This window comes from Adiantum capillus-veneris, chromosome 7 (assembly GCF_014529385.1).
Source record: "Adiantum capillus-veneris isolate H3 chromosome 7, ASM1452938v2, whole genome shotgun sequence".
Classification (NCBI taxonomy): domain Eukaryota; kingdom Viridiplantae; phylum Streptophyta; class Polypodiopsida; order Polypodiales; family Pteridaceae; genus Adiantum; species Adiantum capillus-veneris.
Window position 1 is genome coordinate 26,377,965 of NC_140937.1, and position 23,234 is coordinate 26,401,198.

Below are 23,234 nucleotides of genomic sequence, written 5' to 3' on the forward strand. Positions count from 1 at the left end.
AATTTGTCATTTTCATACGTGAAATATCCTTACTTTGCCAAATTCTTGAACTTGTGTTCCAATGCCCTTGATTTGAAGTCAACATCAAGATCTTGGCATGGGTTTGAATCCTTGCGTCTCATAAATGTTGTCAAAGCACTTTGCTTTGTACAATAGACAATCGTCGCCAACGTAAAGTTAAAATGTAGAAAGACAAGAAAACTTGAAATTATCTAACCTGGTTGCCCTGCTGTGTGGCGAGTTGTCGAGTTTTTGAAGCAAAAACTCGCTTAAATCTGGCTCATAGCCATATTTGATGCTCGAATGAGAGAGCGTATGTATCATATACGCCCTCGTGTGATTTAAAAACCTGCATATAGCTTGGCAAGTTTCCCTAAGTTTGTATGCTATTAGCATATTCGAAACTTTGGAAACTGCTATGCCAAATGCTGAAAGGGAAGCCTTCCTTTGCATAAGTACTCATGGAGTTCTGGTGCTCATAGCTAACAAATACTCTTGCCAATTGACAATGGCATAGCAAAAGAAAGTCGACCTTGTCAAGCATTCAAAGATAATTGAATTTGTCGAATTGCACAATGTATTGAAAAATTAAAAAATACTTGCAAGTGATGTACTTCGTACGTGCTTGGCTTGCTTATTGTAGTCTTGAAGATTTTGTAGACAGAGTCTTGCTCCCGTGATGTCTTAGAAAACTCGTCGGATCATGCATGCCGACAATGAGTGGATCATATCCATGTCTGAGTACATCATGGGCAAATGACTCGCCTAGGAGCCATGCCTTGGAAAAATTTCTTGACAGCTTCTTGCAATTATAGTTAATGGTTGGCCTTGCCAAGTTCCTTGACCCTACAAGTCACAGGTTTACCGTTTACGCCACAGGCATTGCCTGTACTTGCATACTACTAAACAATCGTGTCTTCACTTGTTGTTGGGCTATACTCACGCTTTGACATTTGTCCTTGACAAACATCCCTTGGAACAAGCTCCCCTTCCACCATAAGCCATGGTCTTGAAGAGTGCTTTTACGACCATCAAAAACTTCTATATCGAAAAAATCCATCAAATATGAAGCGATTGTCTTGAAGGTCATGGCTTCACATCGTTAGCAATGGTGGATAACCAAAAGTGTGCTTCCCAGCTGGAATCTATTATAGTTGGGTTGAAGGCAACAAATCAATAACCTTTTCATGTCAATGGTTCTCAGGGACCCCTTCCATGCATTGCATAAATCTTGCGGGGGTTCGATACTTGCCCCAACTCTGTCAAAGTTTCTCCAACTCTAGAAAATCCACTCCTCGGACTTGCTAAATTCAAGTCCATGACCATCGTCTTGGCCAAGATTCTTTGCCCTGGCTTTACCTAAAGAAGCCGATGATCCACCACCTGAGATTTTTTTTGCAAATTCACAAATGTCTTTGTAATTTTCAGAGTGTGCAGGAATTCGCTTCATCTCGCCTTGCCAACTGCATGTAATGTCCCTTGGCGCCAACTCATCGCCTCGCCTTGCGAGAGGAGGGCAAATGAGGAGGGGTGTGCCATTACGAGTTTACTCCTTCTGTGGGAAAGGCCCCTAGGGTAGCCTTAGAGCACCCTTAGGGCACCCAAATGTGAAAACAAGCTCCATTCTTCGCATGGTGATGGCGGGTTGACCTTGTACCCTTCTCCTTCCCTCCTCCATAGCTTCTCCCTTCCCCTGAGCTCTGATACCAATAAAAGGTAGAGGGGGCTAGAACATGCTAATCTACACCTAGCCATGCTTTATATAGGCCCTTGGCCTACTAATCATAGAGACTCCCTTGTCTGTGCGTGAAAGCATGTTAACGTGTCACACTTTTTCATGTCCCGGACAATGCTAACTAGCATAATTTTGACATATGCTAACTAGTACAATAACATGAGCTACATCTCCAAGATCTATGACGTATGATGTATTGATAGAAAGCTCTTGAAACAAGGAATCCAAATATACAACCTTCGATTTTTTTTTATATTATTTGTAAAAATTTTACTGGACGCCAAACTTTTTTAAGATGTGCTGACTTCAAAATGCTAACTAGCACAAAAAAGCGCAACACGTTAACATGCTTTCACATGTCCGTCTTGGCCCTTAACCTTGCCCGGTCCTACCCTTCTCTCTCTCTCTCTCTCTCTCTCTCTCTCTCTCTCTCTCTCTCTCTCTCTCTCTCTCTCTCTCCACAATTACAAAAATAATTTTCTTCTCTGATAAAGGGGATCGTCCTCAACCATGCATGCATGAGCCTATCCTGGCCTTATAGCAATCGGCACCAAAGCAATGACCTAGATTAGCTCCCACTCACCATGCATGCATGAGCCTATCCTGGCCTTATAGCAATCGGCACCAAAGCAATGACCTAGATTAGCTCCCACTCATCTTGTTGTTAGATGGGTCATTAAGGCACATGAGAAAAGTCTCTTTGTGTATGCACACTTTGCCGCTGCAAGTTTTAGAGTCTAATCACCAAAAAATACTTAAGTGCTTAGCTTTTGATTGCATTTGAGCTTACTTTCCTCTCGTTTATAGCACAAACTGCCCCTTGTGTACTTTTCTTTCCTTGTGGCTTCCTAGAGTCTTGAAGAATTGAGAGTAGTTGATCAGTTTAACATCCAACATGAAACGTGTTTCATTTGGTCACATGGATCATATTTGGCATACAACATATGACATGTTTTATCTATTCCCTTAGGTCATATTTGATCTTCGAGGAGGATAACTCTCTCTCTCTCTCTCTCTCTCTCTCTCTCTCTCTATCTATCTATCTATCTATCTATCTACGTACTTTTCTTTCCCTGCCGCTTCCTAGAGTCTTCAAGAATTGAGAGTAGTTGATCAGTTTAACATCCAGCATGAAATGTGTGATCATTATATGTGGGAGAATAAATGGGAACAAGGGCTAGAATATAGACATGTGCTTATGGATCTATCTCAACACAGGGCCATAGTCAAAGGGTCCAAATGAGAGACGGTCTGTCAAAGAGCAATGCTAGAATGGAGCTTGAAAGACCTCAGGGTTAAATTCATTAAAGACCTCCAATGGTTAGTATAAAAGTCCTTAGACCTTACGTTAAGCTAGGCCTATGCTTGAGGTGTTTGATGATTAAAATGCTTGAGATTCTTGATAGATAAGGTGCATGCTTAAGCTAGGCATGAGCTTGAAAAGTCAAATCAATCCCTACAAGGAGGGGGAGAGCCCTTGAAGCTAGGGACATGAGTGAGAGAGAGCCCATACTCTTGCTAAGCTTGTGCTTGTTGACTAAGGTGCTCGAGAAGCTTCCCATGCTTGGGGGGGGGGGGGGGGGGGGGGGGGGGGGGGGGGGGTGTGAGTTGCATGAGGAGCTTGAGTCAAAAAGTGCCCTACAAAGGAGGGAGCGAGCCCCAAATCTAGGGAATGATTTGACCAACCCCCCACCCAAAGGACACCCCTTCCTCAAGGGGCACAAAGACACATGCCAAGCTCTCCCTATGCTTAGCCACATGGGATGCATAGATCCTATTGGCTAGGCTAAAGAGGGTTCCAATGAGCATTTAGTTATTTAATTAATTTTCTAAAGAATTTTCCAAGCCCTCTCTCTCAAAGGGGAAAGGAGGACACTTGTCCAAATGCTACCATGGTTGCTTTGATATGCATGTGATTGGCTAGGGGTGCAGGGGTCCAATCAAATGCATGCTTTAGCTACAATGAGGGGTCAACCAAAGAAGGTGGGGGTGTGTTTGGGGGGTATACTCTCTCTCACACGCACTCAGATGCTCATTCTTGCTTGGCAAAGTGCAAGAGCTCCATCTCCTTCTACAAGCTTGTTGAGAAGTTGAGGGCCTACACCAACACTCTTGGCTATGGAATGCAAATCCAACCAAGAGCCATGCTCCAATGCTTAAGCTTGCCATCTTCTTCATCATCATTATTATTCTATGCTATGCAACAAGAGTGATGATAAGCGAGGAACTATCTCTTTCTCGTATGTTACGTCTTCTTCCTCTTCCCTATCCTCATTCTCCGCTAGCTCTCTCCACCTTCGAAGGTGTTTGAGGCCTTGGGATTGAGGCCATGGATGGTTAATGATTTTACAAAGATTATGTTATGCTCGTGATGCATGAAGGTTTCCATATTCATTGCATCACTTAGGCCACAAGGAACACAAAGATTGTATTGTACCAAGTCTCTCTTAATGGGAGAATCTATAATACAAAAGCCTATTGGAGGGGGGACCGACTCCACATAAATCCGGTCCTCAACTGTTGTCATGTTCTCTAATTCTCTCTCTTGCAAAAGTATTGTTCATGCCAAGTTAATTAAGTATAATGGTTACGTTGCTACCGCTGAATAAGTTCACCCTCTATGGTCTCAAAGCAGTCTCATGAAAATGCTCACCTTAATTCTCTTAATTTTGCTATTCTCAAAGTTCGTAGGCCATTTCCATTACAACAAGCCTACAAAATGCGATAAAAGATGATGTGCATGTCTTGATTTTTCGTCGTCTAGGTGCAAATAACCAATCTAGTGGTGAAAATTCAGGCCAGCTAGAATGCATCGTCTTTCCATCCAAGTTAAGTCAGTGTGGGTGTGAGCCAAAATGTCTGCTTATCCCAAGTAATGATCAAGTAATAAGAGTTGGCAGTGACATTATGGACACTTGATTCGCATACCAAGTAGTCCTCACCATTGCTTCATTGAGATTCAACATCCACATACCCAATACTACTGCATGATTTTGAAATGCCAGAGTCAATAGCCTACACCACCACCAAATGATTGATGGTAATGGATGAGAGGTCGATGTGTTGCCCCCCCCCCCCCCCCCTCTCTCTCTCTCTCTCTCTCTCTCTCTCTCTCTCTCTCTCTCTCTCTCTCTCTCTCTCTGGCATGCAGTTTCCCTCGCTCTCTCTTGTTGTGTACGCGTAGTGCTACTGCAGGTGAGACCTCTCTCTCTCCCCCCTTGGGTATACCATGCGTTAGTGGAATCTCTCTCTCTCTCTCTCTCTCTCTCTCTCTCTCTCTCTCTCTCTCTCTCTCACACACACACACACACACACACACACACCAATCCGCAATTGCGGTAGCTCTCTTGAAGCGCATGAGCTGGGAGTAAAATACCAAGCTTAATGCGGTCGGGACTGTAGGTGCAGGAGCAGCAAACGGGGTTGCCTCGATTCACCCACGGAATGGGGTTGGAAAGAATCTCTTGTCGGTGCCCATGCTGCCACATACTCTTTCATCTTCTTTACCATCATCTCTTGCTGTCTGCTTGGCATGCTGGCCTTCTGCGTCTCTCCCCACATCTCGTCCGTCATGCTTACAATAGCTGACACCACTGTGTTAATGATGTTGCCATCGTTGGGTGTTCATCACCTTGAAGACACTGCACATGAGCAGTCTAGAAATAGCTGGGTCGGCTTTCATCATGGGTAGGTCATCTAGAGCATTGCCCATGCAAAACTAGCTTCATCATAACAAATGCATGCAACAAGAAGCCATATAATTGGAATTTGGTGTAGCCCAAGGGAGTAATGAAGTTGAAGCCATAGGTCTCTCTCTCTCTCTCTCTCTCTCTCTCACACACACACACACACACACACACACACACACACACACACACACACACACACACACACACACACACACACACACACACACACACACACACACACACACACACACACACACACACACACACACACACACACACACACAGGTATTGCTACATGCTTTTTAAACCATGCCCCCCTTTCCCCTTAAAAAACCGTCCCTGATCTGCTTCTAGTTTCTCTGCACCTAGGGCACTCTCGAGTACACTGTCCATTTTTTTATTTATTTAAAGGGGGGTTTTTGTCACCTGGGTGGCTAGTTTTTTGGCTTTATACTTGGTTGCCTCTGTTTTCCCCCCCTTGATTGGATGTCTTTGAAATTTTTGACACTAGGCTACATAGCTTGGATTACCCCCCCCCCCCCCCCCCCCCCCCCCCCCCCCGCCCTCCCTTCTCTTCCCCTTCTAAATGGGAGTTTAAAACCCCGTGTGGGATTACTGCCTTGTGGGACTACTTCCGATTACATGGGACTCTACCACTTGCAAGGTGCCCGTTGGGCCACTTATTAACTCTCAAAATGTGGAGGGCTTTATGACCCGTCTGTAGTGGCGTATGCATAATGCCTGTTCATGCTTAGTATTCTGCTGCTAATGACTCTCTCTCTTTCACCTTCTCCGTAAAACCACCTGCATGCTTATTGCTTATGATAGTCACCCTCTCACCTTACGTAACCTCTAACAAGTGAAGATCATGACGTCTGCCTCTCGTTTTCTTAAGCCTTGGGTGTCAAGCTGAGCTGAATGAGCAAATCAAGTGGGGATCTTCCATACGTTGCATTCATTAACACCTCCACCTACGTAACTTTTTTTATAAGGAGGTGAGAGTTGCTTTGGCCCTTCACTTAGCCTTGATTTTGTGTTTTGTGTGTGTTTTTGAAAGTAAAAGAGAGAGAGAGAGAGAGAGAGAGAGAGAGAGAGAGAGAGAGAGAGCTTTCAGTCTGTTTGCTTACCGTGGTGCTATGGAGTTGATTGTTTAGTCACTGGCCAAAAAAATGTGGTCTTAGTTTAGAAATGGTGTACCATTGAGTACTTTGCATGATAGGAAGGTTTTCTTTAACACATATATGTTTTCTGCAGCATACTGATCGGTATACATGTTTATTTTTTTTACATACAGTAAATTGTTGTTTAATGTTGGAATTGATGAATGGGGTTTTCTCATGGGTGTTCTATTTTCCCCGTGATACCATTTGATAATTATGATGCAAATTTACTTCAACACCTGCTACACACACACACACACACACACACACACACACACACAGGCAGGTGCAATGAGGTTCTGGTCAGTGAGAGAATCAAAGTTGATAAACTTAAAAAAAATGGACACATTTAAAGATTGATCATAGGCCATGAGGCATGAGCTCAAAGCCACAAGTGAGGGGGAAAAAATCTCAGATTTCTCTTAAAGAGAACGAATTGTGTCTTGGAAACGTTAGGCATTGCCAACCAATGGAGCAGGTAACCCCTTCATCCATAGCACACACGCATGCAATGTAGTCTCTCAACTCTCTCTCTCTCTCTCTCTCTCTCTCCCTTTCAAACACACACATACAACAATGTTGTCACATGGGAGTGGTCCCCCCCTCGCTCTCTCTCTCTCTCTCTCTCTCTCTCTCACACACACACACACACACACACACACACACACACACACACACACAAGTGACGTTGTAGTGGAGTAAGCCTCGGCCTTGTATAAGGTCTATGTGTGTGTGTACGTGTGTGTGCGCGCGCGCTATTGAGCGGACAAAATGATGCTATCGAGCGAAAAAAATGGCACTATTTCTTGCTAAATTTTGTTGCACGCACGAGTATTGGTGGCACATCATATTGCTCGTTATTTTTTTAATCTTCATAAAGAAATATAATAGATGTATAGCATGAACGCATGGTTAATGAGCGTTTCATTTTAGTTGAGACATTGAAAGTTGTCTCGGGGTCTTTTGTGCACTCTATTTCACTCTCTACTATTCTCTCCTCTTTCTTTGTGTGCCAGAATGACATATTTACTTTCACTTGGTCGCTTATGGGTCCACTTTCATTTATCCACATTCAGAGGTAACATTGGATGCTAAGATGTGTTAGTGTGGTTTGGCTCATGGGTTTAAACTCTATGTTAAGAGGGGTGAAAATTCCCTCCTTTATCTTTTGGTTTTACACTCTAATGTAATATAAATTGTGTCCTAATTAAAAATGTCATAAACCGGAGGGGAGGTATCTCTCACAAAAACGAAGCATAGACTACACACCATAATCCCTAATGTATTCCTAATGATTAAAAGATATTTCTAATGGCTTCAAAAAAATTAAAAGGTGCTCTTAGTTCAAAGATTCCTTTCACAAACAAGAAAAATGATGCATTAATCTATCGCACATAACATAGGCAATGACAAAATCACATAGATTTGAAACAATATTACCTAAGAAAGATGAATAGAACATTGGGGGAGAGAGAGACAGAGAGAGAAAAAAAAGCTAATGAGAACTTTGAAAAAAACGCTAAAAAAAAATAAAAGAGTAAAAAAACACCTATTTATATGGACACAAAAAGTCTTTTGTTTTTTTACCTTTATCTATCTTTTCATTTCTTGCCGTGAGCCTTCGCTTATGCACTTAATATGTTTTGAAAGAATTTTTATTTTTATGAGATTGGGGAGACCCAGATTGGATAAAGGTATACTTATAGGCTGCGCGTGTCCTATGTGCCCTGCCGAATGAAAGCTGCGCGTGTCCTATGTGCCCTGCCGAACGAAAGCTGCGCGTGTAATCCCTGAGAGTAATAAAAGCGCGTCAAGGTATACTTATAGGCTCGTCTGTCCTATGTCCCCTGCCGAACGAAAGCTGCGCGTGTGCCCACTCATTTCTCTAATAAGTATGGGAAGCTGAGCAGAACGGTTGTGGGGGGATTTGATGTGTAGCAGAGTTCGAACTATCTCTTTGGAGGTGGGGCGTTGTTTGGGAGCCTGAGCAGTGCAGGAAAGTGCCAGCTCCATCGAGTCAAACGCCTCTTTTTGCTTGTTGCCGGCCTCCACGCCCAGGCGCAAGGTGGGGTTCAGGGCAACCAGGTATTTGTCCGGCCACAAGCGTTTCACCTCTATGCCTTGCTCGTAGAACACCTCACTCGTTGGCTGCCTCCCTGTCACAGTAGCACCACACCATAGCTGTAAATGTCGCTCTTCACTGAATTGTGAGCCAGTTCTGCGCATTCTGCAACAGGACATGATGCGGTATATTAATGTTTCGCCCTTTCACATGTTAAGCAAAGTGCATTACTTGAGGATGATTAAGGCCATTCCTATGCTGCTAGTTAGACCAGGAATGACGCGCCACACCTGGTGCGACCATGTGCGCATGATGGATGTGGTTCCTTAATGCAGATTTTGAAACTTGCCTGAAGATGGCATGCACAGATCATTGAGGAACAGAGTTTCTGAAGAAGAGTGAATGAAATCCGAAATACCAGAGAGCTACAGTATGGACCCTGAACACAGTGCCAGGTATATGTGCATGCATTTAAAGCAGCCAAGACATTCAATGAGCCGATGAAACTTGCTGATAAATTGTGGAGAGAGAGATTAAGATCTGGAGCAATGTAGCCAACAGATCCTCTGAAGTAGGATGCTGAATAGGAATTGTTGCCGGGGCTCAGGATCTGTGCTATACCAAAATTGGAGACATGTGCTGTATACACCTCGTCGAGCAAGATGTTGCTTGGTTTCAAATCGCAGTGGATTATGGATGGGTCACACTCACGGTGCAAATACACCAATGCTTGTGACACATCTAATGCTATGTCCATTAGCCTCCTCCACTTCAGTTGGTATCTGTCATTTTCAAAGAGCAGCTTTTCAAGGCTTCCGTTGGGCATGTACTCCAGCACTAAAGCTTTAATGTCGAGGTTGCAACAGGTGCTCAATATACGCACAAGATTTCTGTGTCTTATCTTGTCAAGTGTGTTGCATCCTTTATGGAAGAAGTAGTCAGCTTTGTCAAGGTTATCCTCCTAGTTGAGTTTCTTCACAGCCACCACTAGCCCCTCCTTGAGAGTAGCCTTGTAAACTTTGCTGGTTCCACCACTCCCTATCAGGTTTATATCAGCAAATCCCCCTGTGGCAACATCAAGCTCCTCAGCTGTGACTCTCAATGAAGATGCGGTCTTACTTGAATCTAACCATAAGCATCAGAGCATTAGAATCTCGTAGAATGACCATGCTATTGAGCTAGGGAACCCAATTTCAAAGTAGATACCTTGGTGGAGTCTACGCTTCTTGTGCGCTAGTGACCGATGCCTCCTGTACCATAGAAAAAGGCCACATGCAATAATCAGGGCACCCACTATGCCACAAGCGAGGAAGAAAATGGTTGACCTTGGAACCTTCTTTCGAGTTGGCTCCGGGCATAGAGCAACGAGTGGAGGGCCACAAAGCCCGGCATTGTCAGCAAATGAGCTAGCAGTAACGTTGAGTTGCAAGAGATTAGCAGGTATCTGCCCTGTCAAGAGGTTTGTGGAGAGATCAAGTGACACAAGGCTCATGAGCTTGCCCAACTCCTTTGGTATTTGCCCTTGTAGTTTGTTGTGTGAGAAATTCAATGTCGTAAGTTCCAACACATTTTACAAGTGTAGGTGGAATCGTACCAGAGAGCTTGTTGGATGAAAAATCAAGAACTTGAATATGTTGCAAATTGCCAAATTCATTGGGGATGGCTCCAGTCAGTAAGTTATGAGAAGTTATGGCTAGAATATAAGGAAGAAAGGGTAAACAAGGATAGTATTGGTTGAAAAAGAGAGAGCTAGAGCTGTCTTAGCGATGGCCTAACCCTAGACTAGACATGAGCCTAGCAAGGCGTAACCCTCAAGGTTACGCCCACTCCTTCAGTCCCCTCATGTCTTCTCCACACACATCTGCATGCAATATCATTTCATCTTCCCCTAATGCGTGGCACCCAGCCATCCCCCTTCCTCATCGCAGCCTGGTGCTAGACAACTCCCCGCAGGAAAATGTGCAGCTGAAGGCAGCTCTGTTTCACGAAGTCCTGTCGGCGCTACCGCAAGGTCTCGCCCAGAAGCTCAAAGCGTCATTCTCAACAGGCGACAATGGTCTCCCCTCCTCGTCATACCATCCCCAAAGAGGTGCAGAAGGAGGTGAAGAAGCTTATCAACCAGGGCCCCCTCACCAAGAAAATAAGCTTCCCGAGGAGCTTTTCGGGAGAGAAGGCGAAGGAGCTGCTGGAGGAGGCACTCAACGAGGTCTCGGAGGTAAGCCCTTCGTCACCCTGCCTGCTTCTCAGATCAGAAAGAAACAAAAAGACCTTGAAGAGAGAGCACTGATAGGTCTCCTAGCCGGGCCCCGTACCCCTGTGGAGATCCTCAGGAACTGGATTAGAAATCAGTGGGGGCCCTTAGAGGCAGAAGTGGAAACGATTCAGGCGTTACCAAAAAGCCACTATTTGTTCGTCTTCAAAACTGCGGCCATGGCTTTTTCTGTGCTAAGCCATGGGCAGTGGGTCATTAGGTCTTCACCTCTGAGTCTGTTTCGTTGGCACAAAGAATTTAACCCGGAACATTCAGCTTTAGTTAACTAACCTATCTGGGTCGAATTCCCAAATTTACCGATGCATTACCATGCACACTTAGCTGAGATTGGGGCCACCTTCGGTAAGGTCCTAGGGGGGAGACAGAAGACTAACTATGTCCCATCATGGCACCCCCAAGTGCTAATAGAAATGGACATCTCAAGGGATCTCCCCACTGCCATTGACATCTTCACAGATGATGGAGAACTGTTCGATCAAGAAATAACCTATAAATACTTGCCTAATGCGTGCTTTCACTGCGGTGATAAAGCCCATTATGTCAAAAATTGTCTGATTAAATTCCCCCCAACTCCCTCTTCTGAACCAGTAGGTAGCAAGGAACAAGGCCAACAAGAAGGGGCTGGCAAGTATAAGATTGAAAATGCAAAAGTGAAGAATAACAATGTAAGAAATGACAATCTTTCCATAATGTAAAGTCAAAGGACTTTGTACTCTTCATAGAATAAGTTTCAGAATGTTGAAAATCTTTAATTCTCATTGCTCCAGACTTAGAAGGGGCTTTATGCACAATAGGAGAGGAAATAGGTTTTTGGAAACTAATAACATAATTAGATGAATCTGTTATCAATACTCAAAACTCTATTAACTATAGGGTTTACTCCTATCTGTACACAACCAAGATGAACAAAGTGATAGCCCTTTTTAATGGCTTCACATTTGTCATGTTACAGGATCTCGGTGAGCTTTATGAAATGCATTTGATTATCTGTAGGGATAGACGCTATTGATCTATTATCTAAATAAACTATAGAGGCTTTAAGTTGAAATAGATTTTGATGTTTATAAACTTGATCAGGATTTAACTCTGGTATTTGCCATTGGGCAGAAGGTTCTGCTTCTTCTACAGCTACGGAGAGATGTGCAAGAGACTAGGTCACTTTTTACAATGAACTGTTCAAGAATGCCATTGAAATTTTACCTGGTAATGGGTCGACCGGTAGGATTTTACTACGAGAATTTTTGTGGGAATTTACTGCGAGAATTTATCGAGGATTTGTTGCTTATGGCTATATCCCAAATGCTGATGGCGACCTTCGGACCACGCAACCACTCAACCTTGCCTTCCGACAACGTACAAAAAAACAACAATCGCTTCTTGGAGCAGACAATATTGAAAGAGAATAGTTTTTGCTAATCACTCTTATAGCTTAAGATGAAGAGCTTAAAGACTTTGAGCATTAAGATGAAAATCACAAGTGGTATTTCTACACAATGGTGATACACAAACAAAATTCATACTCACAGAGAGAGAGAGTGTAAGTTGTATACTAACTTAATTTGTAGATGCAAAACACAAATTAATATGGCTATGGCTCTGATACCAAAATACGCACACTACACAATTGCAGGCGAAAGCTGTGTATTTCTATTACATAGACAGAAGGTAAATACACTATGTGTGCAATGGATCCTACTACAAAGGGAAAGCTTATCTTGAAGTAGCTTTTTTACAAGGAATAAGGCTCAAAAAGCGCGATAGGTTAACATGCTTTCACCCTTAAGTCTGGTATTTTCCATTGGGTAGAAGGTTCTGCTTCTTCTACAACTATGGAGAGATGTGCAGGAGACTAGATTACTTTTCACAATGATATGTTCAAGAATGCCATTGAAATTTTACTTGGTAATGGGGCGACCAGTAGGAATTTATTGTGAGAATTTACTGTGAGAGTTTATCGAGTATTCGTGCCTATGGCTATATTCCAAATGCCGATGGCGACCTTCGGACAACGCGACCACGCGATCTTGCCTTCCGACACAGTACAGAATAACGGCAATCGCTTCTTGGAACAGACAGTGTTGAAAGAGAAGAGTTTCTGCTAATCACTCTTATAGCTTAAGATGAAGAGCTTAAAGAATTTGAGCATTAAGATGAAAATCACAAGTGGTATTTTCGCACAATGGTGATACACAGACAAACGCGATACTCAGAGAGAGAGAGAGAGAGAGAGAGAGAGAGAGAGAGAGAGAGAGAGAGAGAGAGAGAGAGAGAGAGAGAGAGAGAGAGAGAGAGTGTGTAAGTTGTAAGCGATCACTTTAGTAAAGTGACTTGACAAGTGGAGAGGGAACAAAGTGGCTTTACAAGTGGAGGCAATAAAGTGGCTTTAGCTTTAGGTAGAATCTTCAGGAGCATGCCACTATAGATTAGATGCCCACGCTTTTTTTCCAGTCACTATGTGCTGGCACAGCCGTGGCATCTTTCATGACCTAAGTGATGATGTTGGTTCCACCTTAACTTTCTTCTATTGGCCAAGGCTGGTATTACCATTCTTTCTAATGCTAGTGCATTGGCTTGTTTTGCTTTAAGAGCTCCTTTTGATTTTTCAATCCTGTTTTTTCTTAAGGAATACTTTTTATGTTTATGAGGATTGAAGGATGTGTATACGAAATCTCCTATAGAGTAGTCTTCAGATTCAGAATCGTAACTCAAAGAATCTTCTGTTCAGGAAGAGATTTCGCTACTTGAAGAGTCTTCTATTGAGGAAGAGGCTTCATTGATTGAAGAATCTCCTGTTAAGGAAGAGGCTGCACTTTCAAATCTTGCCATGCTAAATTGGAAGTCTGAGGTTTCATTGAAAGTAGTCATTTTTGAAGCAGATTCTTTTCTTTCCATTTGTACTGGGAGCTGCACTTCTTGATCTATTTCGGCATTGGACATATCCCAAATTGGTTCAATTTGATCTTCTTCCCAACTGACGTCAATTGATTCAATGACTACTCCTTCAGGGTTTTGAGATCGAGGTTTGCCTGTGTTGTCAAAAATATTGTTGCATTTTTTATGACAACAAGCAGTAGTGTATATATATCTTTCATCCTTCGACAAGCTGCTTTGAAGCTTGTAATAAAGACTCTGCGGCTTCCCAATCTTCTCTTCCTGGTTCAATGTCGAAAGAATAACCCTGTTCTTCTTCAAACTTCAAGACATTTAAGAACATATGCTTGTCTGGGTGACCCGGACGATGCAGCGAGGGTTTAGTGAATGAGAAGTATGTCAACTCTTTAGAGGATGGCACGATTAAATCAGTATGCCATGAGGGGGAAGATATTGTATGCATGCTTTGAAGTTGTGTATGCAATTAATTACTTTGAAGCACTTCAATACGAGGTTTTGTGTGATCAATCATAAGTACATAAGGGGTAATAAAGACTTTATCAGTATCTGAGATAATAAAATCTTTACCTTCAATCATACAAAACAGTAAAGAGAATGCAGTGCATGATGAGGTAGTATGACTCATTAATCTTAAGCAATGTCTACAAAAGGTTATGTCTTCATTCTCAAAAGTTTCAAAAGGTTGACAATCTTTAATTCTCATTACTCTAAACTTAGCAGGGGCTTTATGCACAATATGAGAGGGAATAGGTTTTTGAGAGCTAATAACATACTTAGATTAATCTATATTATCAATACTCAATACTCTATTAACTATAGGGTTTACTCCTATCTGTACACAACCAAGATGAACAAAGTGATAGCCCTTTTTAATGGCTTCACATTTGCCATGTTGCAGGATCTCAGTGAGCTTTATGAAATGCATTTGATTATCTATAGGTATAGATGCTATTGATCTATTATCTAAATAAACTGTACCGGCTTTAAGTTTAAATAGATTTTGATGTTTATATACTTGATCAGGCTTTAAGTCTGGTATTTGCCATTGGGCAGAAGGTTCTGCTTCTTCTACAGCTACGGAGAGATGTGCAAGAGACTGGGTCACTTTTTACAATGAACTGTTCAAGAATGCCATTGAAATTTTACCTGGTAATGGGTCGAGCGGTAGGATTTTACTACGATAATTTTTGTGGGAATTTACTGCGAGAATTTATCGAGGATTTGTTGCCTATGGCTATATCCCAAATGCTGACGGTGACCTTCGGACCACGCAACCATGCAACCTTGCCTTCCGACAACGTACAAAAAAACAAAAATCGCTTCTTGGAGCAGACAATATTGAAAGAGAATAGTTTTTGCTAATCACTCTTATAGCTTAAGATGAAGAGCTTAAAGACTTTGAGCATTAAGATGAAAATCACAAGTGGTATTTCTACACAATGGTGATACACAAACAAAATACTCACAGAGAGAGAGAGTGTAAGTTGTATACTAACTTAATTTGCAGATGCAAAACACAAATTGATATGGCTATGGCTCTGATACCAAAATACGCACACTACACAATTGCAGGCGAAAGCTGTGTATTTCTATTAACAAAGATAGAAGGTAAATACACTATGTGTGCAATGGATCCTACTACAAAGGGAAAGCTTATCTTGAAGTAGATTTTTTACAAGGAATAAGGCTCAACTTACATGTAAAGACTTGACTAAAGATAAGAGACTCCTAAGGGTTATGCGCTCTATAAGAGCTAGGCTCAACCGAAGATGATTTACAATGAAGAGGCATTCATCTTATATAGGAAAGGCTTGGCTTGAGGTTCAAGGTAACGCCTTGGTGGGTAAGGTAGTGGACGCCACTTTACATGAGTGGGCATCACTTTACACTAGTGGGTGTCACTGTCCAAGGTGGTTTATTGCTTTACAAAGTGGACAAGTCAAAAGGTTGAGAGAGGTGGAGGATAAGCAGTGGTAGGTGGAGAATCTTATCGCACATGCTTTTTCCTAGACACTGAGTGCTAGCACAACCTTGTAAATTATGACATAAGTGATTATGTCATTGGTAAGATTCCTCTCGCTTGGGTAAGCGATGATGTCATCCCAAAAGGTAATCTACTCTCTAAAGAAGACATATAAAATCTTAAGGAGATGGTCACCTTATTCAAGCAACAAAAGACTCAGCCACATATAGAAGAATCTACCAAAATAAATATGGCTGAAGAAACAAAGATCATCAATGAAAATAATGTAGCAATTCCTACTGTCGGACTGCTAATCAAACCAAAAGGGTTTCAAGCTATCACACTAGATGCTTTAATAGATACATGTGCAGGAGGAAGCTTTGCCAAAAAGCCTTATTTCCATCAACAAGGATAAAACTATAACTAGAAGCTAGACAGGTTATATATGGCAATGGCTCCAAAGCCATTATCAAGGAATTTGTGTATACATGGATAGATCTTGGTACTGCCAAGATACCTATTAGACTATCCTTACATAGCTCAAATATGTGCTATGATTTAGTAGTCGGTTTTGACCTTGTCTCAAAACTAGCCCCTAGCACCTTCACAAAAACCAGCTTTAGCTTCTTCTATTTAGATATACCAGTACTCCCATAGAATAGAAAGGTAGTTATGCTATTAATAGTTGTTTTGTATCTATCAACTATTGTGATAGCAAATTTAGAGAATGGTTCCAGAACGAGAGAGAAAAATACAAATACCAAATATAATAAATTAAGGAAAAAATCCTACAGAGAACCTCCAATAACCCTTTAGCTCTGTGGGATGAAGAGAAGTATATGATCACTCTTCCAACCATCCCTGAAGTCAATCCAACAAAAGCATCTCATCCCGGGATGTCAATAATTGACACAGATTTGTCCAAAAGAAATAGGAGAGCTACTACAAGAAGGCATCATTGAACCCTCCAATTCAAACTCGGCTTGCAGAGCCTTCTATGTCAACAACCACAGTGAACAAAAGAGGGGAAAGAAAAGGTTAGTAATTAATTACGAACCTCTTAACAAAATCTTAGTTCCAAAGAAATTTCCTATCCCTCTTCAAGAAGATTTAATCAGAAGAATAAATGGAGCAACTTCTCCAAATTCAATCTTAAAAGCAGATTCTGGCAATTCAAAGTACATCTTAAAGATAGGCTTTTGTTGTACCCCAAGGTATGTATCAGTGGATTTCCATGCCGATGGGATTAGAAAATGCCCCTTTAGAATGCCAACTAAGGGTTGAAGCAATATTCGGCTCTTTAAAAAGATTTTGCTTAGTATATGTAGATGATATCCTGATATACTCCAAAAGCATGGAACAACATGTGCAACATCTGATCAAATTCCACAAGCTACTCATTAAAATAGGTCTAGTCTTATCTTATACCAAATGTAGCTTTTCTCAAGAGGAAGTTGACTTCTTAGGCATCACTATTTGCAATGGATGTATCAAGCTACAGGAGCATGTATTAGCAAAAATTGCCAAAACTCCAAATCAATTGGAAAATGTCACAGAGCTCCAACAATTCCTAGGATGCCTAAATTGGATCAATTGGAACGTCCCTTACACTATAAGAGGTTATGTGCACTTGTGACGTTTTTAGCGACGGAAATACATTGGGTTTTTATACTCCCCGGCATCGCTAAGACCGTCGCTAATAGCATCGATATGGGAACGTCGCTATGAGCGTCTCTATATGCGTCGCTATGGCCGTTGCTATATAGCGACGCATATAGCGACGACCATAGCAATGCTTATAGGATACCTATAGCAACGTTCATAGCGATGCTACAGAGCCTTATATAGCGACGTCCAAGAGTAAAAAAATTTGGTGGCAAGGCATTCATCAACCATATTGAATGTTTCAATAATAGAGTAAACCTAAATGAATCCAAGATAAGCCCAGATTCACCTTTGAAAGAAGTGCAAGCTTAGGTATAGACCCAAAGTAGTCACCCACAAGACAATATAACCATTAACTCCATCATCCATAGTATCGTTTGCACAATAAGAGACAAAACTGACAAAAGTAAATTGATGAAAGTAAATCAATGACAATTGTACACATCATAGGCAAAATCACTTGATTGTTAAACATTGCAAATGTAATAGTTACAACACCATTGTCATTATTGAGAAAATATACATGGTTTTCCAATAGTTACAAAAAGACGTATACAAGTCATCTCATGATATATATGCTATGACAAAAGGAAACTAATGCTATCTAGCTACGGCTAGACTGACGTCGTCTAATCAGACGTCTCATCGCGTCCAAGCGGCGTATCTGTTGGATTCTGCAAAAAAAAAACAATAAGACAGATTTCTGTAAGTATAAACATATAATTTACAAAACAATACAACAAATAAAAAAGAGTAAACCCTAGTACTAACCATGCCGCCGCGAGAACTCAGAATGTCCATCAGGGTGTTTAAGCCCTTTTTGCATGCATACTCGCACTCGTATGGTGTAGGGTCACGTCTTGTCATTGACCACTATCAAAACATACAAAGAATCCATTATGTTAGAATTGTTTCATCAAATGTAAATGGTAGGAATCAACAAGAGTTAGACCTGTCTAATTTTCTATAAGGATTCCAAGATGTGTTCATCGATGTTACCATATACATGTGGTAGTGATGTGAGTGAACACACTGGGACCGTCGGGGCATTTTCCCTCTTTAAGAGGTGTTTTCCCCCGTGCAATGTATATACGTCCATTTATTCTAGGGCTATCTATCTTTGCATTGCACACTAAGTAATACACTCCTATTGTGTGCCTTGGGCTTCCTTCATCTTCTCCAAGATTTGTGAGTTTCTTTGCAACCCTAATTCCAACAATTGGTATCAGAGCAGGTTGCGTCCTCCCGTGCTTAGTCGTCAGTAGCTCCAGCACACGCCTGCTCACTTTCTCTAATTTTAATGAGGTTTAGTAAGCGTTCGTAGGTTGAAAAATAGTTTAGCAAAGCTAGTAGAGCTTAGTCTACCCAGATTTGTGATTCGGGCTCATTTCAGCCTCCGCTTCCACTACAGGCAGGTCTGCATAATAAGTTTTGTCAATTTGTGCATAGTTTGTCAGTGTTGTTTTGTGCATAATAGGTGCCTTCTAGTCTACTACAAGTTGTGCTATATAGCATGTGTTGGTTTCACTTAGTTTCTCATCATTTTGGGAAGCTTTCACATCAGGTGCAGACATTTTCGATGGCTGACAACAACACCAATGTGTTCAAGATGTTTGTTGTTGCTGAGGACAGGTTGGATGGGGACAATTACCCTATGTGGGCTTATATGATGCAGCATGTTCTTGTGTCAAAGGGCGTCTAAAATATTGTGCAGGGCATTGATGTATGTTCTGGTTCTGAGGATGTAGGCGATGTTGAGGATGTTGCAGGTCTTGCTGCAAGGATTGCTGCTAATAGATTTGTTTTGCCTACGGTAGAACAAGCTTGTTAAGATGCAAAGGATGCGTAGGCTCATGCATTGATTGCGTTGTTTGTGAAGCACACCAATACTCGTCACATTCGTTCAACAAAATTTGTAAAACAGGCTTGGGATATTCTAGCAGGTCTTTATGCAATCGGCAAGGCGGCTAAAATTGGTTGTTGCATAAAGAGCTGGAATCGAAGATTATGCATGAGGAAGATGATATGGACACTTTCCTTGCTAGTATCAAGGACATCAATGAGCAACTTATTTTTGTAGGTGAAGTCATTTCAGACAATTCCCTTGTGCAAATCGTTCTTGATGCCTTACCAGATTCTTACCAGACTTTTGCTAATACTTGGAGACTTATGACCCAAGGAAATCCTGAAGTTGTCTAGTTTGATGCATTATGCACATTGCTGTTGGCAAGAGTCACTTTCCAAACAAAACAGGACTAGGAAGCATGCAGATGAACAGGCTTTTATTGCTTCCCAAAGAAAGGGTGGTAACAGCAATGCAACCACTTCTTATGGTTCTGCTGCGAGTGGCAAAACTTTTGTTCCTAATGCTTCTACTGTGGTAGCAATTTGTTTGGAAATTCTGGTGATAAGGGCAAAAAGAAGATGCGTTGCCATTATTGTAAAGCTAATAATCACTTGATCAAGCAGTGTCCTAAGTTGAAGGCCAAAGAGGCTAAGAAGAAAGAGGGTGGTTCCACTGCAAATGCTGGTTCCACTAGAAATGCAGCCATTGTTGAGTCTTCTGTGAAAGGAGACTGTGATGCTGATGTTGCTGCAGAATGGGCTTTTAGTGCAGAGTGCACTTACAATCCCGTTGTCCATGATGCATGCATGTCAGTTGCTGTAGATTCACATGTGTGGTATTTTGATACTCGTGCTACAAAGAACATTACCTCACATCATGAATTGTTCACCTCTTTCGAGTCTGTCCCTCATGGGAATTCAGTCACTTGTGCCAACAATGCCTCTGATCCGGTTCAGGGAGTTGGAAAGATTGTGCTTACTACTACAAATGGCAATTCTTTCACACTTGTTGATGCACTTTATGTACCTGGAATCAACAAAAATCTCATCTGTATCTCCACTTGCTAGACTTGAACTTCTAGTCAATTTTATGGATGACAGATGCACAATACATGATCTCAGTTTTGGTGATGAAATTGTTGTATCTGGCATATTATGCCGTGGGCTATATAAGCTCACTTTGTATGAAAAGTGTGGGTAGAATTTTTCAAATGCAATTGTGGATTCAAAGGCTATTTCAGATGGAAAATCTTTGGCATGCACGTTTTGGTCATCTGAATTTTTCCAGTTTGCTGCATTTGCAGAAATCTGATATTGTTGCGTCTTTGCCGCCTCTTGAAGCACCTGTCAAAAATGTTTAAGAAGGTTGTATTTTGGGTAAGATACAGCGTTGTAAGTTTCCAAAGGATGGTTCAGTTAGGGCCACATGCAGGTTGCAGCTTGTGCATAGTGATGATCGTGGGCCCATGCAAACTCCGTCCTTGGGCAATTACCTATACTTCGTGACTTTCATTGATGATTACTCTAGGCATGCATGGGTATTTTTGTTTAAAGCAAAGTCTAAAGTTTTTATGTGCTTCAAACAATTTCTAGCTATGGCTGAAAATGTCTCGAAATGTACTATGGACACCCTCCATTCCGATCAAGGGGGGGAGTATATGTCTCATGAATTTAGTGCATTTCTGGCTAGTCGTGGGATAAAACACCAATGTACAATGCCTTATACACCTCAACAAAATGGTGTTGCTGAGAGAAAAAATAGGTCACTTACGAAAATGACATGATGTATGGTCAAAAGTCAAGCTTTGCTACATTCTTTTTGGCTTGAGGCCATCATGTGTGCCACTTATGTACTAAACAGGTGTCCTATGAAAGCTTTGTAGTCTATTACTCCATATGAAGCATGGCATGATAGAAAGCCTTCTATTGAGCACATGCGTACTTTTGGCTGTTTAGCCTATGCTTTGGTGCCACAAACACAGCGCAAAAAATTGGATGATAAGGCTGTCAAATGTATTTTTGTCGGCTATAGTGCTGAAAGCAAAGGTTACAGGGTGTATCATCCGCAAACAAAGTGTATTATGCTTTCACAGGATGTAGTGTTTGTGGAAGATTCTGTTCAGTCCTTGATGTCATGTACTAGAGATAATAATGTAAGCTCACAGGACATTTATGACACTTTGTTGCCTCTTTTCAGTGGTGGAAGTTCCAATGTAAATTCCAATGAGAAAAATGTACAGAGCCTATGGGGGTTTCTAAAAATGTTATGGATCAGCCTATTACTGATGCAGATGTACATGATGTACTTGATGAGGAAAGGGATGAAAATGAGCAGGCTAGAGGTATGCCAAAATGGATGGTGTATACTTTGCGTGATAGTAAATTGGATGCACCTTTGTCTAGTCGTACTCATTCAGGTTCTCACCATGAATCTTATGCATCAGATTGTTATGCTTTGGCTGTGTGTAGTTTACATGATGTTGAGGAGCCTCTGTCTTTTGATGAAGCACAAAATTCAGAAAATTGGATGGCTGCCATGCAATCAGAACTTGATGCACTTATAGGAAATGACACATGGACTTTATGTGATTTTCCTCCTGGCAAAAAGGCCATTGGTACAAAGTGGGTTTACACGTTGAAACACAAGCCAAATGGTGAGGTTGATCGCCATAAGGCTTGACTTGTTGCAAAGGGTTATGCACAACAAAAAGGCATAGATTATGAAGAAACTTTTGCTCCCACTTGTCATATGACTACTGTTCGTTTTCTATGTGCATTGGAAGATCATTTTGGTTGGGATGTACATCAATCAAATATTGTTACTGCTTTCTTGAATGGTGACATATTTGAGGAAGTTTATGTAACACAGTCTTGCGGTTTTGTCAAGAAAGGACAAGAGGACAAAGTGTGTAGGTGTAAGAAGGCTATGTATGGGTTAAAGCAATCTCCTCGTGCTTGGTATGAGAAAGCTGACACTCATTTGGTCAAATGAGGCTTTCGTAATAGTCCAACAGAAAGCACATTGTATGTAAAGCATGAGGGCAATGTACTTCTCATTGTTGTTCTTTATGTGGATGCTTTGCTGATCACTGGTGTCATAATAATCAATATCTTTAAATTCTCCTAAATGATTTTATCATGTTAAACTGATCATTTAATATGGGGAAGTTTCAGGGGAGAAAAAGCTAGAATATTGGTTAATCTAGCAAACCGGCCACAATAGGGATCCAAATAAGGGAAAATAGGGATCCAAAGGGGGGGGCATCTGCAAAAGAGCTATGTGCAACAATGGGCTCAGAAGACCCTTAGGTTAAGCCCATTAAGACTTCCAAAATGCTAAGGTTCCAAAATTCAAAGGTTGTGTCGAAAGGTCAAACATTAGGGGAATTGGATGCTTTGAGTGTGTACCAAAAAGTCTTTGTCAAGCCCTACATAGGAGGGGGCGAGCCCAAGAAGTAGGGGATGAGAGAGAAACACCCACACACACTCACAAGCTTCATTTGTACACAAGGGGAAAGAGGGACACATGTCAGCTCCCTAGGCTAGATGCCCACAAGGTGTACTCAAATCCTATTGGATGGCCATGGAGGTGGACCAATGGGGTCAATCGTTGATAATTCATTGATAATCTCTTGGTTGGTCACCGGCTCTCACCAATAACCGTGAGCGGAACGGCCATTGGCAAGGCGGATCATCCTACGTCCCGGGATAATTAGGCTAGAGTAAATCTAGTTTAATTAATTTAAAAACACTTAATAAAATAACCAATAAAAATTAAGCTCTCTAGAAGACTATTAAACAGTCTCCCAAGGGGACCAATGAGCATTCAACAGCCCAACCAATGGCTTGCCTGATTCCTATTGGCCAGGAGGCAAAGGGGTCCAATGAGAGTTTAGTTGCATTTATTAATTACCTAAATCTCTCACAAAAGGGGAAAGGGGGACACATGTC

General features: G+C 41.6%; 2 pseudogenes; both read right to left on the bottom strand.

Annotated features, from left to right (window-relative positions):
* Nucleotides 1-8,911: 8,911 nt before the first annotated feature.
* LOC147453587 (leucine-rich repeat receptor-like serine/threonine-protein kinase BAM2) lies at nucleotides 8,912-9,784 on the bottom strand (annotated as a pseudogene).
* Nucleotides 9,784-10,556, bottom strand: LOC147453588 (uncharacterized; annotated as a pseudogene).
* Between the last annotated feature and the right edge of the window lie 12,678 nt (nucleotides 10,557-23,234).